The sequence below is a fragment of the Chenopodium album genome, chromosome 11 (assembly GCF_948465745.1).
Source record: "Chenopodium album chromosome 11, dcCheAlbu1.1, whole genome shotgun sequence".
Lineage (NCBI taxonomy): Eukaryota > Viridiplantae > Streptophyta > Magnoliopsida > Caryophyllales > Amaranthaceae > Chenopodium > Chenopodium album.
The window spans coordinates 13806061-13819695 of record NC_137844.1 but is presented as its reverse complement, the minus strand read 5'-3'; the positions used below and the strand labels follow the sequence as shown (position 1 = coordinate 13819695).

At 32.0% G+C, this 13635-nt stretch overlaps 1 non-coding gene across 1 annotated transcript; it reads left to right on the top strand.

Moving 5' to 3' along the window:
- The first annotated feature begins 285 nt into the window (after positions 1–285).
- On the top strand, positions 286–357 carry TRNAQ-UUG (transfer RNA glutamine (anticodon UUG)). The gene has a single exon. It is a non-coding gene; the product is annotated as a tRNA-Gln (tRNA).
- The last annotated feature ends 13278 nt before the right edge of the window (positions 358–13635 follow it).

Genomic DNA, 13635 nt, shown 5'->3' with positions numbered 1-13635 from the left:
AAGAAACCATTGATATGTCAAGCTCTCGGTGTATTTTTATTCTTTTTTCTCATCCGCTTCTTATTACTTCCTATTTATGTACAATTACTGAAGTCGTGTTTACGTCAGAGGGTACGTTTGATTAAATAACTTAAATTGAGGGAACAGCTTGTAATTTTGAAAAAGTATGGGCACACTTTAGAAACTCAACAACCTTAATGGCATAGCTTACAAAAACCCAAAAAAAAAAAAGAATCAAAATAACATTTGTATTATTATTATTCAGAAACAATATTTTGCACATCTGGTTCTATGGTGTAGTGGTTAGCACTCTGGACTTTGAATCCAGCGACCTGGGTTCGACTCCCGGTAGGACCTTTTTTTTTTTTGTTTTTGTGTTATTATCCTCTGTTTTTATATTTCTATTTTGTTTATTAGGTTAAAGAAAAAAAAATTAGAAAGTTTGTTCATTATTTTGTCTGACTTTTTTTTTAATTTTTTTTTTCTTATAGCACGAAGTAAATCTTTTTTGGGGGACATGACCTCTGTGAACCATTTCATTTTTTACCTCGTTAAGACAAAATCATTTTGGTTTAGAGATAACTCATTTGGCTCGCACCAATTCTAATAGTTCAAACTCTTGCTCAATCCCGGCTTATCGAGCCTGAAATTTCCGTGTTGCTAACTTACAATACTCCTTTGTTCACTTGTCCTGTTATATAATCTCGAAGAATTTTATAACATATTATGCGATTAGAGATATTATTTGTGTTAAAATAAGTTTATCTGATAACTAAATTTGAGTTTAGACACAACTCACAAGAGTCACAACCATATTAGGCCAAGTTTGAGTAGATCACAAGCTATCTGGGTCGAGACTGAGCAGCTAAAATCAAACTGCTCCACCCCTAGGAATGGTGTCCATTGCAAAACCAGTAGTCCATTATCGAGCTCTAACCAAAAACACCCAAACATTCAACTTCTCAAGAAGCAAGGTTAGTGTCGACTGAAGCAAAACAAAATAAGAGGAAAACCCCGCACATATCAACTGCAAATGGCATAAGAATTAAGTTATATATTCTCCATTAGGTGAAGGCAAAAAGATGGCAGCAGCCAAGGATTTCCTTTGTTCAATTTACAGAAGAATTCAATTCCTTTAAAACATTGTTCATTGCGTAAAACATAAATGCTAGACGATATTACGCATGTGCAAAAAGACTTTCATAGATAAATCATTGTGGCGTAAGTTCGTGTTTTCTTGAATAAAATGTATAGGCAATGCACAGTTGCAACAGTAAAACCCAGACAGGGAAGTTTAATTTAAAGGAGCCATAAAAGTGAGAGGGCAATCATCAACTAGCAATTTATCGAGATTTCTTGCCTATTCTACTGCATAGATTGAAAGCGCTTCATAATTATCATGCTCATCTCAACATATCGTTGAGCACAATTCTGAAGGCAGGCTGCTTCACTGTTACTGAACTTGCTTCCAGGTGCACTGGTAATGCATTTATCCCAGCAGGCACTTGTCATTTTCGATACCATCTCATTGACCATGGCTCTCTGCTTCTCTTGCTGCAAATTATTCAAAACAAAAAATCAGCATTGCAAAATCATACAGTAAGTAACTTATTAAAGAAAGTGTATTCCAGAGTATGCAATGGTTTTTCAGTAAATACCAAGGGCTTGCAAATACTGAACTTTCTATAGACTTTAATGCACAGATAAAGGTTGAACCATTGAACAAAAAGCAAACAAAGCATGTACATAAGCCCATTCTGGGAAATGCTAACAAACAAATGTATGATAGGCATAATAACTAAGTGTGAACTTCCAGTATTTCAGCAATGGGAGCGCTACTGCTAATACTAAAAATTCTTCTGATCGATTGTAGTCATACAGAATAGGATTTGATTCAGAGGGGAAAAAGCAGCAGCATAAACAAATTTTAGCCTTTAGAGGGTAAAGCAGGTTATCTACTATTTTCGCCCACACTTCTGCAAGGTTATGGGCACCTGGTCTACCTTCAGAAAACTAGAAAGAGATTTCTTCAAGTTAACTAAATTCATGAATGGATAGCTCAAAAAAAAAAAAATGATTCTCTTAGATTTAAAAATCAACCAGATTTTCACCCAAAAAAAAAAAAATCCAACCAGATTAATTAGCATGACTCAATAGCAAGCACTTCAGCTGTGATGAAACCTCATATTCAGCTTGTGTATAAGGCAGTGAGATGCATACTCTTACACATGTCAAAACTTTCATCAATGCCCTTCCTTTAAGAAACTTTCAGATGACCACAAGAAACTTAATGAAGGTCTCAGAACATAAATCATCAATAGCCAGTTAGCCACACAATTACTCTGTTTCTCATGAAGGAAATGGAATGCACATATTGCACACAGGATCAAAATTCAATAAATCATATGACCATCAAGAATGACGGGCTTCTTAAAATTTCAACCAACAAAACTAAATTTAAAAATAACATCAATCACAACTACACAATAATTAATTTAGCCAGCTCTTAAAAAAGTCCACAAAATTTTACATCGTTTTATGTCCAATATACCAACACCCAGACCCATGGAGTCAAACTTCACATAAACCATATAAACATGATTTAGTAACAAAGAACACATTCTTGATTTATTTTTTCTCCTATCCTTTCAAGGATTACCTTCCAATAGAAAACACCACTTACACCCCACACCCCTTAAAAACTCACCAATACAAAGCAAAGGCTACATAAAGTATCATAGAGACACTTGCATTACGACAGGACAATACATATCACGTTAAAGATTAATTAGAATTGCTCTGAAGAGTTTATCATGTTAATACCTCAGCGGCTCAAGAAATGGGGATAAGAAGGAGAGTGCTCCAAAAATGACCGACAACGGTGGATTATGTAAACTATTAAAACTATTAGGGGCCATTAGGTTGGGGGTAATCAAGAAAGGGAATGGGAATCAACTGGCTCGATTCCCTTTGTTGATGTTTGTTTTACACTTTTAATCATTCCCTTTACCCTCTTCATTACCCCAAATCCTTCCAACTCCATTCCCCACCCCCCAGACTTTCCCATTCCCTTTCCCTAACCACCTTCACACCACCACATCACCACCTTCACACCTACCAACACCACCGGAAAACCAGCCCAAACCACCGCCGCCCCTACCTTTACCACCGGCGAGCCTCCCTCGACCACCCCTGCACCCCCCTCCCCCGCAAAAACAAGCCCTAGCCCCGATCTCCCTCTCCCCGGAAACTGTCGCCTGGCCCTCCCACCACCCTCGAATCCCTAGCTCAGGCGACGGTTTCGGGGGAGAGGGAGATCGAGGCTAGGGCTGGTTTTTTCGAGGGAGGGGAGATCGGGGCTGGCGCGGCGAGGGGAGGAGGAGGTGCGGCGAAGGGCGGCGAGGGGAGGAGGAGGTGCGGCGAGGGGAGGAGGTGCGGCGAAGGGCGGCGAGGGGAGGAGGAGGTGCGGCGAGGGGAGGAGGTGCGGCGAAGGGCGGCGAGTGGTGGAGGAGGTGCGGCGGTGGCTGGAAATGGTGGGAAGTGAAAAATTGATGAAATGTTTGGTGGTGGTGGTGTGGTGGTGTGGTGGGGGAATGATTCCCTTTGTTTTAAAAACAAACAACAAAGCAAAAATAGGGTATTTTCATTCCATTCTTCTCCTTTCCTTTTGCTCATTCCATTCTGATTCTCTCGTGCGAACCAAACGGCCCCTTAATCTTATGCATTGAGCTGACAAGACTTAAAAACTAAAAATAGGTAGCTTTATTATACTTTTAAGTTCCAAAACCAACATCAAACTCACTTTTAAGCAACACTAGTAAATTAGTTTATACTTTGTATTATTCATTCCTTCAAAATATAGTACCATCACATCATAACTTGTCAATGCCTAAGATAATCAAAACACCAACCAGCCCTAAAGACCAATGAAACTAACACAAGCAAAGAGATTAAGAGAGAGAGAGAGAGAAATCACTTCAACTATTCAAAAAGCAAGAACGCAATACAAACATATTTGGTTCTTAGCATGGGTATCTGCATCGAAGGGAAGTGAAAATTTTGGATCAGACCTCAATGGTAGTGAAAAGGGGAGAAATTTACAACAGAATTTTTAAGATATTGCTGTAAAAACAGGATATATTTTGGCAAATTGTAATAGAAATCAGAAGGTGTTTGAAAGAATTTTATGTAACTTCATAATAGTGAAAAGAACACACCCTTAAGTGGAGATATATAGAGAAAATTGGAACTCAAAGAAAGAAGAGGAGAGTTACAGACAAAAACAAAGTACGAGGAATATCATTGCCACAAATTAGCAGTTAAATACTCCATAATCAATCAATCAAAGCTAATTACTCCATATAAGCATATAATATTCTTTCCACTCTTCAATACAGAGTAATATACACCACTCTTCCAAACCAAAAGCATCTTTAAGTTACCTCTTAATTACATCAGTCTACTAGACGAATTATTTGTAGATATAGAACCTTACTCTAACATAGTAGCACATATGAAGAAACAATTATTCATTTAAATACCAAAAACGATGCTTCAAACGATCCTCATCCTCCATCTTATTGGTACAATAATAAGCACATAACAATATACACAATATATGGGTTGTTCCACCACATTCTGGCGACTGAACAAGTTTTCAGAACATATCGTATTGGCATTATATTTTTGGTCATATGGATCAATTTCACACACAAAAATTGACGAATATACGTATGCAATTCAACCAGTCCAAAAAACAAAATACTAAAATACATTTAGTTGACAGTTATTGAGATTTTCTCAGTACAATTCGCGCACTTCTATGAAGACTATAATATCAATCCGTAACACTTATTTCCTAACTTCATCAATAATTAGTATATTCTATAATTCTATTACATAAAAATAAAAAAAAAATAAAAAAATCAAACAATTACTGTATCATCAATTCAATCACTCAATAATGGCCGAACAATATCAAAAAGCCCCAAGAATTCGGAGAATATTCTTATGTTTTCAATTTCATCTCAATCAAAGTTTCAAATCATCGAAGAGTTTAACAAAATCTAACAAAAACAAAATATAATGTAACTAAATAATGCTTACTCTAAAAAAAATTCAAAATTTGAAGTATACGTAGACGAACCTCGAGAAGATTCTGCAATTCAGGGGAGTTGAAAGACATGGTAGCCGATTAAAGTTGATGTTGAGGTTCTTCTCTCTCTAAAACCTTTGCAAGTTTTCTAAAACCCTAAAACAGATGGAAAATGAATGTTGAAACAAATTGGCAAAATTTCTTGGTTTGGCCGAAGTCGCCGAACGTCAGTAAGGGTTACTGGGCTTTTTAGTCTGGAGGGTCTTTCACCTTAAATTATTAGCTGGACTCGGGGTCTAGCCAGAAAACTAGCTCGTCCAAGCAATAGCCATTAGTTAGTCTTGAAATCGGCTATATAATACTCCCTTCGTTTTTATTTAAGTGTCCTAATTTGACTTTGACACTATTTATATGTATCGTTTTGACCAAGGTTTGTGCTTTATGCGTAAAATAAAATAGAATTGATGATTACTTGTTAAAATCGTCTCAAACCATATATCAAAATATTACAGATATTATTAGTCAAAATTGTGTATTGGAAAATTGGGGCACTTAAATTAAATCACTAAACATAATACAGTATATTTCTCTTCCGGTAAACAAAAAAAAAATGAGTATATTTCTTTTCTCCACTTAAAAACTCGATTATCAATCTTAAAATAAAAAAAAAAAAAAAAAAAAACTTAGGCGTCGTTTGGTTAGTCATTTGGAATGAGTTGGAATGAAGTTAGAATCCATTCCATCTAATTTTTTGTTGGGTTGAGATTTTTAGTAATGGAATCTCATACTCGAGGGGTTCTAAATCCTCCCATACCCATGAAAACATATACCCACCTCTCCTCTTAAGATTCACATTCTATTCTATTAATGAAGGATAGAATCCATTTTAACAATAAAACCAAACAACGATGGACTAGTATGGGTATTAGAATCCATGCCTGTCTAGTATGAGATTTCATACCAATTCAATTCAATTTGATGAACAAAACACCCCATTGAAGATATCTAAAATTATGCCACTCTCTCCGCTTCGCATTAATCGCAACGGTAGGGTGTAACACCCTAGAAATTCCTTCCTTTTAAAATACTTGTTTTGCCTTGTTTAAAACTTTAAATAGGAATATCTTAGACATTACCGCCACCGTGATAACGGTTAAGGCAACTATCAAAGACACACAACGAAAGACTAATTTCAAAACATTTCAAACTAAGTCAACATTGAAAATCAAACAACGAAAGTAAAGTCAAACAAAGTAAAATAAAATCAACCTACAACTTGGAACCATTGTAGGCCCTTATTAATCAAAACCGAAATCCAAAACCCTTTTCGTTAGTCACATGAAATAAATAAAGTCATAAATAATTAAAGCAATAACACATTCATATACTTATGGAAACTAGTATGATTCGATCTTCACTCATGCCCATTCATGAAAATGCTTCATCACCTGAAAAGCTTATCTCTACTTGCTTCCACTACTCTCCATTAAAAATGGGTCATCATAGGGCCAAGGTAAAGATAAGTCCAACAAACATACAAAACACACAATCAGCAAAGTTGAGTACATAAGCGTAATTAACACACTAACATATAATTTCCTATCAACACACAACTTACCTTGTTGCACCTGTGTTTCAAGCATACAACATTCAATAAAAGTTCACACTAGACACTACATAACTTATTTAGTATTGACTACGCATCGGACGGGTTTCTCCCTCAACCTCCCCCAAATAAAGTTGAGGTTACTGACACGGGAGCTAACCGTGCCAGCATCAATAACCACTCGTAAGTGGCGGAATTCCTGCGCATAATAATAATAATAAAAGGAATGTACAGCGTCCTGTACTCCAGTAGAAGTTATGATTAAATATAAAGTCATCACATAACTCCCCCCATATGTTCATACTTAAGGTGTATACGTTCCAAGAGTTTTGGTGCGTAATCTCTTTCACTTTACGTTATTTACAAATTATTAAACTTGGTGATGACTCTCAAACTATAATTATTCAATCAACAATAATTATTCAATCAACAATAATTAGCCAATCAACCAAATATACCAATTTAATTCTTGAATAATTAGTGACCACATAATATTTAATGTTGAATCCTTTTAAATTCTACCTCGGTGCCAATGACACCTTAAACGCATAAAGCGCCACAAAACCTATCCCTCGGTGTTAAGAACACCTTAAATGCACTAAGGCACCAACATACAATTTATCCTCGTGTACATAGACACTTATATAGCTCTTCCCTCATGCTTATAGCATCAATAAAAATTATATGAACCATAATAAAATTCCTTTTCAATATTCCAAACCAAATTAAACATTTAGTTTAATTAAACATGTTCTCTTACATGCCATAAATAAATATGTGGTTTATAAATAATATTCCAAAATATTATTTTCCATTCAATAATCCATCACAAATAAATCACGCTTCATAATCCAATCACCAATTACATCCAAATCATAATTTCCATTCCAAACCTAGCATGATACTACTTGGAATCAATCAAACACATTTAGCATGCTACTACATCAATATTATTATGCTAAGTACGCGAACGTACCTTGTATACGATCTTAGAATCGCCATGACTAGTAAAAATCACTCACTTCGAAGTCTCCTACAATTTAAAACTAGATGAAGCCCGTGCGATGCACGGTTTGTTAGTATTTTCTTAAAAAATATTTTTCATATTTATGTGATTAAAATTGTTATTATACTAGATGAAAGCCCGTGCGATGCACGGATATTTTATTACAGTATTTTTTTATTATTTTTTTTGGGTACTTAAATCTCATAAATAGGTAATATTCTTAATTAAACCATTTAATATTTTGATTAAATTGCTTGTTAGAAAAAGATAAATTTAATTATATAGTTTTTATTATTTATATTATGAAAAGATAATATTCTTAATTATACCATATAATATTTTGATTAATTTTCTTGTTAGAAAAGAATAGTTTATATTAATTCATTGGTGTTTCTTTTTTTAAATTGCTACCCACCTATTGTAGGTGAATTATTATTCATTAGTGTTAATTATGTGAAAATTGTATTTAAATTAATAAATCGATGATAAATATGGTATCTCATTCGTCAAAATATATCACCCATAAATCTTTTTAAAGAAATAAAAAGATCCGAGTAACTTGAAGGTTATATGACAAAGCTTGAGTTGGCAAATCAAAATAGTTAATCACCATATCATTTGATCCAATCAATATTAAAGATATGCATTTTCTATAGTCCAATTCGTTTTCTCCAGACCCACATTTCTCTCCATTTTTCCTAAAGCCTCTCTAAAGTAACTCACCTGAGCTGTTAGATCAAGGGCATGAGTAATCCCAGTCGTTAGATCATCTAAACCGGATTTATATATATAAAAATTATCCTATATGGTTTTTTTTTTCTAATTTATCATGTTTCATTTTGATAATTACACCATAAAAATCTATATAATCATACCTTTTTTTTTAAAAAAATTATCATATTGTTTTTTTTTTTTTTTTGTGAAAGTTATCATATACAATTTTTTAAAAAAAAATTCAAATATGATTTTTTTTTTGTAAATTTTATAACTTAAATTTTATTTTAATATCTAAATATAATCATAATTCTAAAAAGAGGATAATTTTTAGTTTTTTAAATAATTTAAATCCTAATAAATCACTATTCGTTGTTTTTACGTTTGTGGCAAAATTCTCAAATCTAATTCGTCACTTTTGCTTAGGTGGCGAGTGTTTTTTTTTATTCTAAAATAAAATAGAAATCTAATTTTTAATTGGTCGAAAATATGCATTTTCTTATGTGGCGCTCCCAATGCTCTCAAAAAATGCCTACTTTATTTATATATATTAGATTAGTTTTAAAATATTAGATAAAATTCCTAATCTTAAAAGATAATATTTTTTATTTAATTAATTTAAACTTTAAAATCTCATTCGCCAATTTTGCTTACGTGGCATGCATTTGAATTATTTAATTGTAAAAGAAATTAATAATCTCTTATTTAATTGGCTATCACTTAAATTTATAATCCTACATGGCGCGCTTAGAAAATTAAATCCTACGTGGCTCCTAAAGACTCGGGGAAAAACTCTATATATATATATATATATATATATATATATATATATATATATATATATATATATATATATATATATATATATATATATATATATATATATAAGAATATAGAAGAGTATTAAAATCCACTTAACACAAATTTCCAGCAATATATACTATTATAAAACCCCTCATAATTTTATTAAAACATGCTGAAATTATATTTAAAACATCATAATTTAGTCCCAATAAATGAGTAATCAAAATCCCTTAAAGAAACTTGATTTTAAGTGCTCTACTAAAAATTCCAGCACTATATTTTAATTAAAACTTGCTGTAATTAAGCCTTAAAACACTTTAATCAAAGGTTTAAAGTATTATACATCATAACCCTTCAATAATTTACAAATCAAGAACCTAGGGTTTCAAAAATTGGGGCTTTTTAATTAAAAACATAATCTGAAAATTAATTAACATAATACTTATAATCAAACATCAAAATCAAATCCCAAAATTCATAATTAACAATTAGATTTAGGAATAAATTAGTTTTAAGTAATAAAGATTCAATTTTTTTTATATATATAATTGTAAAAGGGGAAGAGGGTGCAGCGGCAGCCACCATGTCGGCTGCTAGCGCCGGCGGCTGACGCTGCTGGCGGCGGCGGCCACCTGCTGCCGGTGACCGGCAGTGGTGGGGGAGAAAGAGAAGCCGAAAAAAGAAAGGGGAAGGGGAAAAAGGAGAAAGAAAAAGAAAGAAAAATAAGGAGAAATGAGAGAGAAGTTTACCTTGGGTAGGGCAAAGTTTGATTTGCCTCATATGTGGGATATTTATACCCCTTCTCTACAAACCCTTTTTTCCCTAACTCTCCTCATTTAATTTTCCTAATCCCATCCCTAATAAAACTTTACTAAATTAAAACTTTCCTTAAATTAAACCCCAACTTAATTAAATAAACTTTCCTTTTATAAATATTTCCAAACTTATTTAAAAATAAATAATTAAAATACTTTAAATAAAGTAATTCAATTTAATTAAATACTTCTTAAAATACTTATCTTGCTTAAAATACATATAAAATACGAGGTATTACATAGGGTGACGCAAAGTTCAAGAAAATTATAGACTAGACTTTTAGACTGATAATATAAAATATAATTAGTAAGAGAGATAAATAAAAAATAAATAAATAAAAAAAAAAGAAGAAGAAGCAGAAGTGTGTGTGGGGTTAGTAGGAAAGATAAATAATAAAATATTTGTACAAGTAATGGTGGACTCTTTCTAAATATAGAAGTATTGCGATTAATATCAAATCAATCCATCAATACTCCTATACTAAAGTAATCACCGTGCTTATCCCCCTAATAACACGTGTCACGTTCTCATTAAATATTTTCCCGCCCAAATTTTGTTTGTTTGTTTGTTTGGTTTTTTTTTTTTTTTTTATTTTGTTTTTATTTTTTTTTTGTTACAGTTTTTTTTTCTTGGTTATCTTCTAAAAACAAACAGTTATTTTTGAATTTAAATATGAAAGTTTGATATTTATCTTACGTAAAATTGAATTTAAATATAAAAGTTGGATAATTATCTCTTAATTAATTAAAAAATTAAAATTTTTGTTTGAGATAAAAATAAAACTTTTTGTTTGAGATACTCTTACGCAAATTATCAGCTCAGATTAAAAAAAAAAAAAGAGTTTGTTACACTTTGAAAAATTAAGTAATATATGACTTTATATATTTACTCTTTATAAAATTATATTTACGTTCATATCAATCATACATATTTTTCACAAAAATATTCAACTCTTTTCTTCCATCTTATCTCAAATGGCACAAATATATGATTTCGTTCGAGAAATTAACCCAGCGAAAGAAACATGGAGTATTAAAGTAAAAGTGATTCGTCTTTGGACTACTCCCGACGATTTCTACAAACCACAAGATCATTATAGTGTTGAATTGGTTGTCATGGATGAAAAGGTAATACATAAATTATTTAAATTAAAGGTTATATCATTTATTTTTATTCAATTTTGCAGTATTTCTTAAACTAATTAATTGAAAAACCTTTTTATTTAAGTTGATTTTACAGGGTGATAAAATACAAGCTACATTGAAAGTTAAAAATGAACATTTGTGATAAGCTAACTACATCAACAACTTAACAATTTAAAGTGATGATAATACTAAGTGATAAGCTGAGAATGCTAACTATATTGGACTACACAAATATTATTATATTAGTTGTTTGACTTCAATATCTTTTTTTTTTTTTTGGCTAAATCATTAATATGTAATATGAGGAGGAAGTAAACTGATTATTAACAAGTTGTGAATTAAGTTGCTAAATATTTGCTTTCGTACATTTATTTAATTTAACAATTGTGTTTTAGATATTGTTTTGAAGCTTTGGATAAGAGTTTGAGATATATTCTTAGATTTTCAAATGGACAAAGTTCAGAACAACCTTTCGGTGGAAAAACAGTTGTCCTTGGAGGTGATTTCCGACAAATTTTACCTGTTATCCCTAAAGTAAGTCGGTAAGATATTGTTTTTTCAACCATCAATTCATATTAGCTTCAGATGAGATAAGAGAATTTTTTGAGTGGATTTTGAGGATAGGAGATGGTATAGAGGGAGGTCCAAATGATGGAGTAGCAAATATAGAGATCCCTAGCGATATATTAGTATTCAAAGAAGGTCGGATTTACAGTACTACAAATAATGTAGTATTCAAAGAAGTATTTCAAAGTTTGGCATAATAGGTACATTACCTCTCATTACTTACAACAAAATATTATTGTAATATGAACTCTTTTTTTTTATATCCTTTTTATTTATTTATTGTAATTTTTTTTTGGTAGGGGTATCAGCTATTAAGTACCCGGCCAACTACATGACACCCATTGATAGTGTGACTAATAAATTAAGGATCAATCAATTATTTTGATTTTTTTATTTTTGTATTTCATTTTATATTATTTTCGTATATTTATTGAGATTCATCTTATGGTATATGGTTTTTTTGTTTTTTGTTTTTTTGTTTTTTTTTACTTCCACTTATTATGTTTGGTATGTAACTTTTCTAATAAACGAATGTTGCCACTACTGTAAAACCATGCATGACACGGGTTTTGAACTAGTAGATGTAAAATGGAAAGAGTTGTGATTAATACGAAACGGAGGAAGTATCAATAATCAAAACATGGATGCTCAACAAGATGTTTAAGGTGCAAATAAACAAAAATTTGACTAATATAACCTTGAAAGAAAAGGTAAATATACTTTTTTTTTTTAATATTTCATAGAGCAAATTTATTTATTACATACTAGATTCATGTAGAAATTTTTCTTATTTATATATCAAATAAATTTATTAAAAAAAACTCAACACTATCAATAGATGAACTCAGATCATAACTTAAAATCATGTCTCAATTTTTAAAAATAAAAAGAAAAAATCTTCTAAAAATGGTCAATATCTTGATAGGTCAATTTGTTTGTGATGATCTAATGTTGCAACCTACTTCCTATATTAAACATTAGTGAGAATTTTCTAAATTTCTCTTTCTATATTAGAACAAACATGGTCATATGAGATCTAGTTTTATTCATGAGTACATTATTAATATCAAATTTTTATAATTTTTACTAGTGCGAGATTAAAGATATTTGCAATCTAGCTCGTTTTCTATGCAGCTAGCCGGGCTTACTTATTTAGAGGTTACTCGGTCGGTCAAGGGTTACTCAATCAGGGGTTACTCAGTCGGTCATAGGTTACTTGGTCAGGGGTGAATCATTCGATCAGGGGTTACTCAATCAGTCAGGGGATCAGTCAAGGATTACCTTGAATAAGTAACCTCGGTCACACAGTGTACCAGCCACATTTTTTTTTCATGTGCGTGTGGCCAGCCACATATGAAACTTTGTTTTTGTTAAACTCAAGGAAATATTGGAGAAAACGGCTTCGCCTTCTGTATTCTATTAATCACAAATATATACTCAATACAATAGAACACTTAACTTGCCTAAAACTCCTAAACAAGATAAACTTTCCAATAATACAATATTAACATATATAACAAACCAAACTCTAATACTCCCCCTCAAGTTGGAGCATGTAAATCACGAATGCCCAACTTGCGTAAGAGAAAACCAAACTATTGACGTCCAGGAGCCTTGGTGAGAATATCTGCCAACTGATTACCTGTCGAAACATATGAGGTAGAAATATTACCGTTTATCAATTCATCACGAACAAAATGACAGTCTACCTTTATATGTTTCGTACGTTCATGAACACCGGATTCTTAGCTATATGCAAAGCCGACTGATTATCACAAAACAACTGCATAGGATTTGAATGCTTGACACTAAGAACAAACAACAACATTTTCAACCATTTTAACTTACGAGAAGTGAGAGCCATTGACCTGTATTCGGCTTC